The sequence below is a fragment of the Tauraco erythrolophus genome, chromosome 3, assembly GCF_009769465.1.
Source record: "Tauraco erythrolophus isolate bTauEry1 chromosome 3, bTauEry1.pri, whole genome shotgun sequence".
Lineage (NCBI taxonomy): Eukaryota > Metazoa > Chordata > Aves > Musophagiformes > Musophagidae > Tauraco > Tauraco erythrolophus.
Genome location: NC_141467.1, coordinates 86,227,320 through 86,242,255, shown reverse-complemented (window position 1 = coordinate 86,242,255; position 14,936 = coordinate 86,227,320).

The window sequence follows — 14,936 nt, the reverse complement described above, 5'->3', positions numbered from 1 at the left end:
AAAAAGAAATTTTAAAGACATAGCTTACTAAATTGTAGGTTATAATGATTACGGGTTGACATCATTCAAGCAGTCCCCAAACACAACAGAGAGAAAGTTCGAGTTGGGAGAGTAAGGGCACTGAAACCTTCTAAGCTTAATACCTTTACAGGCTTGATATTATCTAGCATAGACATATTCCAGAACTGTATGAAAAAAATTCTATCATGAACTAGTTATTCCACTGAGGTAGTAGAATGGGCTTCACTAGAAGATGTCCCTTAGGCAGAGGGATGAAGAAATGCATCATCCTTTAAGCAAACTCTGCTCTCTCTCCCCCCGCTATTATGTGGTGAACAGTGATCAATAAACTACCTCAAGATTGACTATGGAAAGAAAGATTTCTTGTGCACTGCAGGAACTGCGTACTGATGATCTTCACTCAGGTCAGTAAATAAATTAATCAACATTTTTGCTGTACTACAGTGAGGTGTGAAGCCATGTACAATAAAAAAGGGTAGCAATAAGGTATTGCACTGAACACTCTCAGGTTGGCTACTCCTCTCAGAGCATCATCTGCTAAAAGAGTTCCCGTTAGATGTTCACTGATCATTGTAAGCCTTGATATATAATACTGCACTGGGCTCATTTTCTAATGCTTAGCACTATTCCAGAATACTTTGTTGATTAATACTGGCAAACCATTCCTGATTAATTCAGTCTAAGGTTGCTCACCTCTTTTTTTTACATTACTAATTAGTGGGTAAAGCAAAACTTTGCACTCCCACAATATGCTCTCACACCTATGATATTCACTGGCAGCTGGCTTTATGTTGTTACTGCACTTTGGAGAATCATTCATTTAGTATAAGATAAAACATTTTAACTGTTCTAATTATAAGTTCTTTTTCCTTTCCAGTGTCTCACGTACTATTTCTCAGTCATTAACAGCAACATTTACACATTTTCATATCTTGTATCATAAACTTTGCTTCTGTTGTGTGCTGTAGCAATCTTGACGAAATCTCACAAATGTTCATAACAAATCAGAGATATTAATAAACATAGTAACAAGTAAGCAAACTTAAATAAATGAATTGAATTTTAAAGCAGAGGTTAGGTAGAATTGAGCTCCCTAAACTAATCACTTCAATAGAAAAAGCTCAACAAGGTCAAGGGCAAGGTCCTGCACGTGGGTTGGGGAAATCCCAAGCACAAATACAAGCTGGGTGGAGAATGGATTGAGAGCAACCCTGAGGAAAAGGACTTGGGAGTGCTGGTGGATAAGAAGCTCAACATGAGCCGGCAATGTGTGCTTGCAGCCCAGAAAGCCAACCGTATCCTGGGCTGCATCCAAAGCAGCGTGGCCAGCAGGTCAGGGGAGGTGATTCTGCCCCTCTACTCCGCTCTTGTGAGACCCCACCTGGAATACTGCATTCAGCTCTGGAGTCCCAGCGTACGAAAGACTTGGAGCTGCTCGAGCGAGTCCAGAGGAGGGCCACGAAGATGGTCCGAGGGCTGGAGCACCTCTCTTATGAAGACAGGCTGAGAGATTTGGTGCTGTTCAGCCTGAAGAAGAGAAGGCTCTGGGGAGATCTTAGAGCAGTCTTCTATTACTTAAAGGGGGGCCTACAAGAAAGATGGAGAGGGACTTTTTGCAAGGGAGTGTAGTGATAGGACAAGGGGTAATGGCTTAAAACTGAAAGAGGGGAGATTTACATTAGAGATAAGAAAATTGGAGGAAGAAATTTTTTACAATGATGGTGGTGAAACACTGAAACAGGTTGCCCAGAGAAGTTACGGATGCCCCATGCCTGGAGGTGTTCAAGGCCAGGTTGGATGAGACTTTGAGCAACCTGGTCTAGAGGAAGGTGTCCCTGTGCATGGTAGGGTGGTTGGAACTAGATGATCTTTAAGGTCCCTTCCAATGCAAAGCATTCTGTGATTCTATGAGTCTGTCTAAGAATATGGATGCCTCCCTGCTTGAAATTTTTTCTCCCTGGGGTTTTAACTATGTACTGACTCAGAATTACTCCAGCATGAGCAGCCTGGTTATTATGTTCTTTCTAAATTTCAGTGGATGCAGAGGAACCCAGGCGTTTCTCAGAACATGCTCAAAGCACAAGTATGCTCACATACAAATGTAGAATATTTAATCCCTCACAAAATATAGTTATGACTGCTGTCTATTCTGAAATGACTGGAGACAGAGCAGCTGCCTCCAGTCTTTCTGAAGTGGTAACCTACGGATTAAAATACTTTCTTACGAACTACCACACTGATTTCCAAACCCTCCTACACCTATATTTCCAAAACACACATTTACAAACAACTGGGAGTCAGGAAATAGATTAAGGGAAAAGCATCCTGCAAGGCTTAATGCCCTTGTGAAGCCCAGGTGAAATGAAGGAGAGGGAGATGAGAAAGAAAACCCTATTCCCTGCACTATTTCTGCCTGTCATCCAGATACTATTCAATGTAACTAGAGAATTAATCCTATGAGCTGTGAACAATGGGCATCTGAAACGCTAAGGAGTCAGTTGATTCTGCCAACCTACTCTTGCCCTGTAAAGCTTGACTTCTTTTTTTCAAAACTCAAGACACAAAAGCAAGCTGCAACCCCAGTATATTTTAAAGCTTTTGAGAATGGAGCTTGTACCTTGTTGGCAATTTATGTGGATTTTAACTTCCTTATGCTGAATGACACTCTTCTCCCTGCAGAGGGTTTGCACCAGCAGGCCATTACATAAAAAGTAACACCTTTACTGCCTGTTTTAAAACAAAAAAATCCTGCTTTGAAATACATATCTCAGGAGAGGCTTCTGGGGTCTCAGCATCAAAGATATAGGGTCCTTCAGCACATGACCATGCTCTCAGGAAATGTGGCTTTACAACACATTATGGCAGACAGCAATTGTTTGTGGCATTCTTAGAATACAGTGGGAAAGTACTGCACTGTTTCCCCCAAAAAATGTGTTATCTTATTGAAAAAAAGCAAAGAGTAGTTTGTGATTAATAACAGGAAAGAAATCTACTAGAGGAAAGCATGACAGTTTTTTACCTCCGACACTTAAATTGCATCAGGAATCACTGTATTTACATTGTAAAGTAATGGTACAGTAATAACTTATTGTACTCAATGTAGAAGATCACTGGAGTGCACTGTTAAGCTGCAGCCACACGATTTGACCCCTGACCAAATGCTGGCTCACGTTAAGCTGACTCACCAGGACATAGAAAATAGCTGGATGTGACAGGTAACAGTCACAGACAGCTCCATGAAGGACATCTGGATCTCACAGGTGTGCAAGGGGAGTTATGTGGGAAAGGGCTGAGCCTCTCAGACTCTTGGGAGCAGCACTGGGATCCCTCAGGGAGTGTAATCACCAATGCCAGCAGCAGCATGGTAACCATGCCAGTAATGTCATGCACCACCAAGCTCACCCAGGTAGCACTGTAAGAAAAATCTAATTTGGGTATGGATGTAGCAAATCTGCGAGCAAAGGGGAAAAAGCAAATAGGAGTAGGTTGCACGCTAATGGGACAGGGAGGGACAGATACAAGTGTGGCAAAAAAAAGTCAAGAAACCAGAAAGGGGATAAGAAGGCAGGCAACGGAGGTAATCATTTGCTATCTGTTGGGGATAACTGATGCGCTTGATCACGGCAGCTTGAACAGGACAAGAAACAAGACCAGTTGTCCTGATGACACCACTCAAGTCAAACCCACCCTTTTTTTTCAGGGAGATGGGGCAGGAGAGATGCCTAAGACAAGTACATACAAACAACCAGGTATCACCGTGCCTGCAGTTGTCCCAGGTCCGATGATATTGTCCTCTTCCTGACCTCTTTTTAACATATGTTTAGAGATTGTACAAAAGCAATTGGCAAGCTGCATCCTGGTCCAATCAATAAGCTCATCACCAGGAGGATGTTCAAACCCTCTCAGATCATTTACCATCAGCCTGTCAGCAGCACCCTGCAGCTAGGTTGATCAGTATCAATTGAATTAACCTGCGTAGGCATGCAAGTAAAAAGGCATGAATTAAATCTATAACAGGATTTAATTTAACCATCATGAGCAGTTAGGTGGTTGTTGACTTAGTCTTTCACAACTATGACTAACTTAAATTTCATAAGCACCTTTGGAGCAATATCAGAACTTTCGTATGATAGAAAGGTAAAATATTTAAGATAGAAGTGAAGCCAAACACTGTAAATATTGTGATCAAATAAAAATATAACTGCCATTGAATTGTAAGGTACCTTTTCACAGTCCTGAAACTTTTTAAGACAATGCATGAAAAATGTCAATTTCCACAGCTATCGTATGTATTCAAATTGTTCTTAATCCTATTTTGAAAGGTACTTTACAAGATTTACACCCTTTCTCTAACAGAAGCTCTAGGTTTATTATTGAAGAAAACTTTACATTCCATTGACATTAGAAAAACACTTAATGAAAGTTAACTGTAAAGCCATTAGATGGTACAATTACAGATGGTCCCACAAGTGTAGTTTCACATTGGGAAAAATAAACAAAACCAAACCCCAATGCACACTGACACTATTTGCTGAAATCTTCCTGAACTAATTTCCTGGGAGCGTAATTGTATAATTTCTTGAGGAAAAAAGTTGCTTTTTTGTGGTTTTTTTTCCTTTAATTTTAGAAATCTTAATCACTACTCGCCTTCTGAACAGTCTTTTTAGTGTTCAAATATTAAGAGCATTAAACTAGTGTATAACTACTCTAGCAATTGTTTTTAGCACTTTTTCATTAATCATATTGCAGTTTTAGTTTTATTCATAAATTTAATTACTTTTTTGAATTTCTATACCAGAACCTGTCAGCTTAATCAGTAAACTACATGTGGAAATTAGTAAGTTCAGAGATCCAAACTCCTCAGAGAAGACTGGATTCTATTCATGTTATGTAGGTACTTTTTTTCTAGTAAGCATTCAGAACCAAAGTTATGCTGACTAGATTTTATGGACACTGACAAAACATACCAGTTTTCTATTTCAGTGTGTTAGCTCAAATTTGTTTTTCACATGTATCACCACATTAATTTTATTACCCATAAGAGAATGTAGAAAGAGTAAATTAAGGTCTTGGCTATAATATTTGCAGAAAGTCTACATTCTTGAAGCAAATTTAACTATCTAAATATTTTGCACTACGGTAGGGTGACTATTTGCTCAGATGATTTTAAAACAGGTATTTTTTGTTATAAGCTTACATTGGATATTACATTTTCCTTGTCAAATACAGGACAAAGTAGAAAAACAGAAGTTAGTAGTTGTAATTCAACAATATAAAATTTCAAATTTTTTTAATAGAACACTTTATTGCAAAGAAAAACACTTAACTGCATGTTTATCCATAGATGTGCATTATGGGTCTGTGTGCATGTGTGCCTATTGGGAGCACACGCTCATCCTCGCTATCAGCTAGACCTGGAGACACAGGGCCGCAGCAGCCTCACCTCTGGTGGACCAGCAGATTTGGCAACTCCTAACAGTCCCTACTCACAAGACTACTGTGCTTTTCCCCACCGCGTATTCAAAGTTAAGATTTAAAGGACTTGTCATTTTAGATAGAAAAGAGAAGCATTTTTAAGAGCTAGAAATAGACACTACTGAATTTTTAAGGGATAAAGAACAGCTCAGGACAAAGCCTATGTTATAGATACAAAGATGAGTGCCATGTAAAATGAAAAAATCGTGCAATGAGAGCTTTGCAGAAGAAGTTGAACCGCAACAGAAAAAGACAGAGATGGATTTGTACAGAGCAGTAAAATTTAAATACTGAAGTAGGATGGCCTTAATTACAGATAAAAGCTGGCAAGCTAAAAGTAAGAAGTGAACAGAGAAGAGCTGGGAAATGGCTGTGATATGGCAGTGAGACATGAAAGGAGCAAGGCATGACAATAAAGTGAGAAATGGTCAAAAATGTGGTATTTTCATATTGCAATTGAATTCAACTAATTAGCTAGGGAAGAATGAAATTAGGAGAGCATTAACCCGCTCTTCTGAATTTCTAATTAATGAAGTAAAAACATTGCCTAAAGAAGTGGAGTTTCACAGAGGTGAATTTTTTTCCTAAATCTTAAATTAGTAAATAGAGAGAGCCTATTCATGATAGCTCCAGGGGGAAAAAAAAAAACCAACAAAATTCTTCCAAAAATTTTTATTGAAATGATAACTTGTTTCAGTATCAAAAAAGTTCATTCCTTCAAGTATCCCGTAACCCAATGTATCAGAATGCCTGAAGAGTATTCATTACTCAAACTCTTGTTTGAGAGGTTGTGGATTATCTGCCTTAGCATCTTTTTTTGAACTTGTAACAAGACTAATTTAGTATTAAAAAATCATTTACAAATATACTTAAAAGTACTGGTTATACTACCTGGTTAGTAACAAATATATAGTATCATGGGTTCTGAAGGACTTAACTATACCATTTCCATCTGAATTCTCCAAACCACAGTTAAAATCTGCGAATTATAACAGGTAAACAATTGATCAATATGTTGGACAAAACAATTTAAAAGAACATGGAAAATCACCAGCTATTTCTAAGGAAATGTTAAAGGCTTTTATTTATTTCAATAAAATAATGAGACCTAAGAAAACCTTATATTTAACTACCCAAGAAATTTTCATAGAAGATATTTTTTGGTTGTAAGGTTATGATTTACATAATTTGGTTGTAAGGTTATGATTTAGCATAGATGATAATTCCACACTCTGAAAGTATGAAAAGATCCAGGGGCTTCTGGAGCTTTCAAAGATGTACAATGAATTTTTGTGAAAAAGGGAGAAAGTTTTTGTTAAGGCTGTAACTGGCAGAGTTGTGCTAGCAGATACTTTGGCTCAAAAATTGTGCTACTGGGTTTTGCATAGTCTGCTCTATTTCTACAACATTGCTTGTTTCTATTAATCACACATCCAGAAAGAGACAGCAGTGATGGATGATGACTGAAAACATCTCAGAATATCCCAAAGGAAAGAAGCAGCAGCAAGAAACAGCCTATAATATATTATTCTTATGCTGGAAAACCTGGGGCCAATTACTGCCCCTTCGACAGACACTGCATCCAGCCTTTTTATACTGAGGACCTTGGTATGAGACAGGACAACCAAGAGCTTTGATGTAATGCTAATAATTGCATGCTAATAGGCTTCCTTTCAGCTCAAGTATAACTCAGTGCTGGATTTCTCTTAAAGAAAAGCATATTAGTGGAGGTAAACGTATAACTCCTGGAAAAAAAAATTATAATAAAACTTAAAAAAAAAATTAAATAAAACTGGAACAGTAATATACATAAGATATCAAGCTACATCTAAGTTCCTATTCTAAAAGGTTAGGAAGTCTATTAGGTTGCACACAAAAATATGTAAGCTGTTTGATGCTTTCAAATTATATAAAATTGCTAAAAGAGGCAAAATTTGTCTCACTTGTATATTCATCAATATTTAGTCTTTGCTAAACTGCAAAATGAAACTGTTCACCAAGTAAATAAAAAAAAAACATCAACAAAGCCCCATAAAGCACTAATTATACTTCTGCAGTCCCTCAAACTACTGCATCCAGAGAGAATCTCTATTTTTGGTCATTAAAAGTGAGGAAGATTAAATGAAAATATATACATTATACAAAGATTTATTAACTTTGAGCTCATACAGTTTTGAAAATTTTAAATTAGTTCTATTTTTTTCTATTTTAGCACTTGACAGAAATCCAAAACTGCTTCTCCCTCTCACATTATCCTTTTAGTATTGCATCTTCAGTGCAGTAATAATTCACATAAAAGGAATTATTGAACACATACTGAAAAACTGAAACAGTACTTGACAGGGGGCTAGATTTAATAAAAACTCTGTCCCTCTTAATACCAAAGATTACTGCAAAAGTTATCAAATTTAAAGGAAATTACTGTACAAGTGAAAGTATACACACAGTGCATCACATAGAATATGTGTCTTACTGTGATGGCAGAGTAAAATGGCTGTAAAGAGAATGAACATAAGGAAACAATAGAATGTTTCACTGTAAATGTAATGTTATTCTGAAAAAGTCATAACGATAATTAGACTAAATTGGCTCCAGCTAGTGTGTACTATGTGGCCACTTTTAGTGTATCAATCAAGGGAAGGCAATTTTATCACTACTTGCTGCAAGAGCCTCTAACTACCTTATAAAGTAAAGACTCTTTTAAAGGAAATTTATGTAGTTATAAAATAGCCAAATATTAAAATCTGATTTATAGGACTGGGGCTAAAATGCAATTTCTTCTATATTAACTTCAAAATTAAAAAATAAGTTTGTACTTGGGAACTCAAGGCTAGAAGGCTGCTGGGTCAGTGACTTGAGCACCCTATTATTGAAGGCAGACATATTGTATAAGCCTTTTCGTATATTTCTTAATCTTCATCTTAGAAGGTCGTTGGATATTTGTCCTTCACTATGACTAATAAAAAGGAGTTCCAGTACATGACTATTCTGATGGTTAGAAATTACTAATTAGCAACATAAATTTATTCATGCTCACATTAGACTTTTTTTCTTCTTTTGACAACTTTATCCTTTAGCTTTGAGAAGTCTCTTCTTGCTGGATGTTTCAGTGTCTAAACAGACAGCATTGATATTCCGTCTCCTCTTTCTTCTACCTAAGTAAGACAAGACAAGTTTGGAGTTTTTTTTGTTATAGGAGAAGTTCTACATTTTTATTTTCATTTTAGCTGTCCTTCCCTATATCTGCCGGTAGATTTTATCTGTGCAATATCCCAACAAGATTTCAGCTCAGTCCTGTGCAATAACATTCTCATCTCTCCTGGAAATACCTCATGCATTAAAATATTAAATCTCATTTACCTTTCCCTGGCTGCAGTCATACACTGGAGAGGCTCATAGACATGCTATGGTAACATACCCAGATTTTAATGGGCTGTCTTCAGGTCATCAGCTGAAAGCTTGTCAGTACTCAGGATAACTCTGCTTTTCCCAATTTGCAAGCTTAACCAAGATTTTATATATCACAGTCTGATTCCTTCATATTTGCTGTACTTTTTCTTGATATCTAATCCATCAGTTTTCTGGGTTAACACACAGTTACTTTTAAACCTATGTCATTAATATTAAGAAGGAGGTAATAAAAAGCAAGCAAGCAAAAATCACTTGAACATGACTTTTTAAAGTCAAGCATAACTTCCTAAAAATATAAGTACATGCAGAAGCTCTTTTATATCTACCTAGCTTGTGGTCTGCCACAAAAGAATTGTTGCTCCTCTAAAACAATAAAATCCCTAAACATTATTCTGAAATAAAGAAGTTCCTCAAAAGGGATCAGTACATGTACAAGCTTTTTGAAAACCTGGCTCACCTATCACAGATTGCCATAGGAAATATATTTTTATTTAAAAAAAAACCAACCACAAAACAAAAAAAAAAAAAAAAACAAAAAAAAAAAAAAACAAGAAAAGCGAAATAAATAAAAGAGGGGAGTAGGGGGTGAGAGAGTATGAAGACCAACAAAACAAGCTAGTATATACATTTTTAATGTGAGATGGGTTAATGAAGCTGCATACAATTGAAAAATAAAAGTAGAAAAGCAGAAATATACCTATCCATAGTCAAACCCAAAAATATTGGGATGCTATGTTGGAAATATAGACAGTCAAACTGAGATTAGCATTTGAGCCTTGGAGGAGTAATTCTGTATTTCAGTGAGAGAGGAATATGCAGGTAATTTTACCTTTCTAAATAGAAGCGATCCCAAGAATACCTTTCTCAGCAGTGTTTGCATCTGAAAGGAACGTTAACAGTACAGACAGCATTTAAATCTGGGCCTGGGAGTAGACTGAGCATTGTAAGATTTAATCACAGCATCATCTCAGCTGTAGTGCAGTTTGGAACACAATTTTGTGCACCAAAACCCCTCTACAGTGCAAGGGAGAAGCAGTACCTTACAGTAAGATCTACAAGACAACAATGTGGTTAAAGACAGTTGATAAAAGTCACTGAGGACAGTGACTGCCCTTTGAGGAGAAAAGAACTTTACAAGGCTAAATATAATGCTTCTATCCACAGTCTAAAACTGTCTTGAAAGTAAGCTTTTAAAACTTTTTTTTTTTTTAATAAGCACCTGACAAAAACTCATTTCTTTCCTTTGAAATACATCATGATAGATAACAGAACTATGGATTTTACTTTCAGTTTCTTGATGAATACTGGGTAGCCTGTTAAAAAGGTTGAGGTAGGCTTATGAAAGGATTTTTTTTGCCATAGCTGAGCATTCTCAGTGGAGGAGGCTTGCTAACTGCAGTGTCTGTGAAGACTAAGAGATAACTCATGCTAAAGTCTTAGACACAGAATAGTGAGGGGGAAAAAAAAAAAAGCTTTTTCAGGGATCTGGAAAGGATTGTATAGAGTTTTGGATCAAGGAGTTACTTTTCACCAAAGGGAAGGGCTGAACCTACAGGGATGCAGAAAGTAGAACTGTTTTCTGGTTCTGCTTGAAGATTCTTTTCTCCATTTAAATATTTGTCCAGTTCTAGTTTAAAGAGAAACGTTAGGTTTTGGAGACATATTTTTGATCCCTTCCCTCCAAGAAAAAGAGTGATAATTCCACCAGGTGACTGTGACCAACATGGGGTCCTGCAACTGAAGTGTGAAAATGACACGCTGATCCATGAGTAGCTCCACCTTGATTCTCTAGGTAATTTGGTCTTTCATTTGATGCTTTGCACCTTTCTTTCTGCAATCCCACCTGTAAGGTCTCCTGCAACAGTTGAGTTGAGAGGCTTAGGTCCCTGTGCTGCAAGGATTCAAGGCCCAGCTCTGATAAGGCCAAGCTGTGTGACGTTAGCTCACACTTCTGAGAAAATTGCTAAAATGTGAGAAAGGTAAATGTACAGGTAGAGTCAGGAACTTTGAGACAGGGGTCGTTAGTAGATAGACAAATACAAGCCCCTAAAGGAAGAAAGCAAGCAAGCTAGTCAGGACAATTCTATTATATGTATATAAGAATATTGTAAAGATAAAGTCAACTTCAGATTTCCAAAAGATGCACGGCACTGCATGTTGTGAGAAATCGAACTTCGAATTAAAGTGTGCTCTGATATGCCTATCAGCTCAAGCTCCACAAGGAGGAACTATGAATCCTGAATGTTAGTTAAACACTGGACATTTCAAAGCTGAGGTGTTTCTAGTGATGTGCTAAGGCACAATTATAGGTACTTAAGAATATTTTTAGCTGGGGAAGCTTTTCGCAGCTACTTAGAGGGGCCATCTCTGCAGCCACTCCCCTGCCACCAAAACTCCATCATGTAAACCCAGCACATATACATAAGATGATTTCTTTAAACGACTCTTCCTACTTTCTTTCCATTCTGTACTCAGATACATTTTCTAGCCATAAACACAAAAGTTTAATGCAACACTGTTCTTACTAGCAGGAAATATGAGATCAAATTACAGAGTGTAAGAAGCAAACCTAAAAACAATCAAAACATATACTCCAACTGCGTTGACAAAAATATGCCTGTTCTGATTACTAGTGATTAACAATTATTACTATCAGTGGCAGAAAGCTGCAGCTTTATGTTTCCCTACTGTGATTGCAAACTTTCTCTATTGTAATATTTTTCCAAGTTTCTCTATAAAGCTGGAGATCCTGGCTACTCTATTTCTACAATTATATCCTGTCTAGAGTAAGAATATATTTATTTTTTTTTTCTCAAAGACAGCAAGTTATGTGACTGTCTGTGTATGATTTGTTTTGTTTGGTCGGTTTGTTGTTATTTTGCATAAATGGTTTCTTACCTCTTCTTCGACTGTTTCTCTCCCGGATGATTCATTTTTTTATTTCCATATTTATTTTGTTATCAGATAGATAGGTATGTTTTCCTGGGTATTTGCAGCAGTAGCAACATCATGCATTAGTTGTCTCACTTATTGTGATTTTTTTGCATTTTCGTTCCTCTATTTCTCCCTTTTTTTTTCCTCTTAAATATAAATATTAATGTAGACCTTGCCCTGATGAAAGAGACTTATGTGTCAGAGACCTCTATTAAAGGTATTTACCAATATGGATGAGCATCTGAAAAGAAGATTCCTCATTTGGGGATTTTACATGATATTGCTGTGCCTCCAGATTTTCTTAGTGTTGCTGTTATATACTGAAATGCACAGAAAAGCACAAACACTTCTGAGTAACAAAAGTTTCTTCTGTATGATGCTACTTCATGGCCATACTGCCATAGGGAGTCCTGCAGGGATTGACTTATTTCCCCATAAGCCTGTTGGTGCCACCTAGCATTAGACTGTCTTCATGCCTCATAGTCCCAGAAGCAAACGGTGGCTCACAAAACATCCTGTTAACCTTCGCATAAGTTGTGGTAGGTTGACTTTTGCTCGTCACCAGGCGCCCACTAAGCTGCTCTTTCACTCCTCCTCCATCAACAGGACAGGATGAGAAAATAGGATGGAAAAGCTCATGGCTCAAGATAAGGACAGAGAGATCACTCAGCAATTACCATTACTGGCAACAAAGACTAAACTTGAGGAAACTAATTTAATTTGTTGGTAGTGATACCTGAAAAGGAAACTGAACTTTCCAAGACTTGTTTTAAAGTTTTAGAAAGCAGGTATTCTTTATTGCAGCGCTGGGTGCACGGGGAATTTCTCCTCCTAGCGTGCACACCGGCTTCTGGACAGAAAATCAGTTATACACTATAGTCATGCATAATTCATAACATATTTACATATTCTTAAACAATTGGTTAATTTTCTCTCGCTTTTCACGTAAATTACTTCGCATGCTCAGTTTTCCTCCTCCGCCCCTTTCTTTTGGGTCTGGGGTGTAATTAGGGTGGGTGGTCCGTGAGTCGGTGGTCGCGATCTCCCCCTGCCAGAATTACCTTTTCCCCCAAGTCACTGCATGTTCACAGTTTAGAAAAACATGATAACAAAGTTTATGCAGTTTCTGCAGTTTCTGGGATGTTCCCTCCAAGGGCAGACAGTTCTTGATAAAGAGTCTCTGTTTTAATCACTGCTGACAGCTTCAAGGATGGACGTCTTGTTAGTTTCTTTAGGTATGTGTAAATCACCTACTGCCGACTGAACCCTTCATGAAACTGCTACACAAAACTTTAAGCCCTTTATTGTTGGGTAACAGTAGTTAATAACAGAATAGGATAGAGTGTAATAAGAACAAAACTAAAGAGAGTTTCCCCCAACTCCACCTTCCTCCCAGGCTGAACTTCATTCCTATATTCCCCACGCACACGAAAGACACGGACATACTGGAGTGAATCCAGTGGAGGTCTACCAATAAGGTCAGGAGCTGGAGTATAGACATGACACAAGAGGAGAGGCTGAGCGAGCTGATTTTGCTCAACCTCAGCCTGAAGAAGAGAAGGCTCAGGCTAGATCTTACTGCTGACTTCAACTACATAAAGGATTGTTCTAGTGAAGATGATCTACAGTCTTCTAGGACATGCAAAATAATAGAAGAAGAGACAATGACAAAAAGTTGCAAGAAGGGAAATTCCAGCTAATTACTGGGGGGGGGGGAAATCATCAAAAGGAAAGTTAGAATAGCAAAGCTGCAAAGTTCCTGCTGTTAGAGCTTTAAAATCAGGCTGAACAAGACCCTGAGCTCCCCAGCACAACTGAATCTGCTTTGAGCAAAGGACTGGAATAGGTGACACTGAGAGGTCCCTTCCACCCTAAATTGTTCTATGATTATGCGATTCTAATTCAAGGAGTGTTCTGACAGCCAATGTACAATTAACAAAGATAGTTTAAAAACAGATGTGAGACTTCCTCCTTACAAAAGTAAACACATAAATTTACTTTCCCTTCTGTATATCAAGCACAAAGTCTGTGAAAAGGATATTTTCAGTTTTCACTCTGTTCAAAAACACTACATGCAGAAGGAAAAATGCTGTATATAAGGAAACAAAAAGCTTCTTCCTCTGAAAAGAGACCTAGGCTGAACTGAACCACATAATCTGCTGACAGTCGGGCACCAAAATCTAGGATTAAAACAGTGAGTCAGTGAAAATTTTTTCATAGATGATACATCATGCAAACTGTTCAGTAAGCTGAGCTATTCAACAAATACATCTAAATGACACGAATTTCTATGTCCTGATCCAGTTATTTCTGCGCTGTCATTCACTCCCTTGACATCACGTATTGAAACACAGTTTTAGTGTTAATTTTTTAATAAGAAACACATCTTATTTCCTGTTTGAGTTTTTATCATATAGAGACAAAAATAAAATACATCTGTGTATAATTACATCTCTACATAGTCCCTATATACCCTCATTTCAGTATTATTTGGGAATATGTCTCTTATCAGCTCCCAGGTGTTTGTTTTGTTTAAATACAGAATATGGGAACATAACTATACTCCCATGACAATCTCATGTATCACAAAATAGGGGGAAATTGTATTTAGTCAGTGTCTTTCTGGCCCCATTTCTTTTCTATAGCTGTTATGGCTCTTCTAGTCACTCCAGCTTTTGTATTTGTTTTTATTCTAATTCTTAGGAGCTCTCTCTTGCCTTTGTTTCTGCAGGGTTTTGCCAATTAAATACAAGTTTTTATTCTCTAAGGACTAAAGTGAAAAGATGCAGTTCTTGTAACTATCTGAACAAGAAAAACGTAGATCTATAAAAAGGCCCAATTTACCCATTAAAAATCAAGTCATTTCATATTACAGATAATAAATTCTAGATGATTTGAACACTGACTATACCTTGGTGCATAGTGACACTTGTCTACACACAATAAGTCTCTTTACAAGGGGAGTAGCATCATTATCACCTTTTCTAATGGCTCCAACTGGCAAATTTGGTAAGTGGTAGCAGAGCCTTCTTTTATGTCTAATTCATGATTATTTAAAGACACAATCTTGCAAAAGCAGCTTTTAGTTCAGGAAT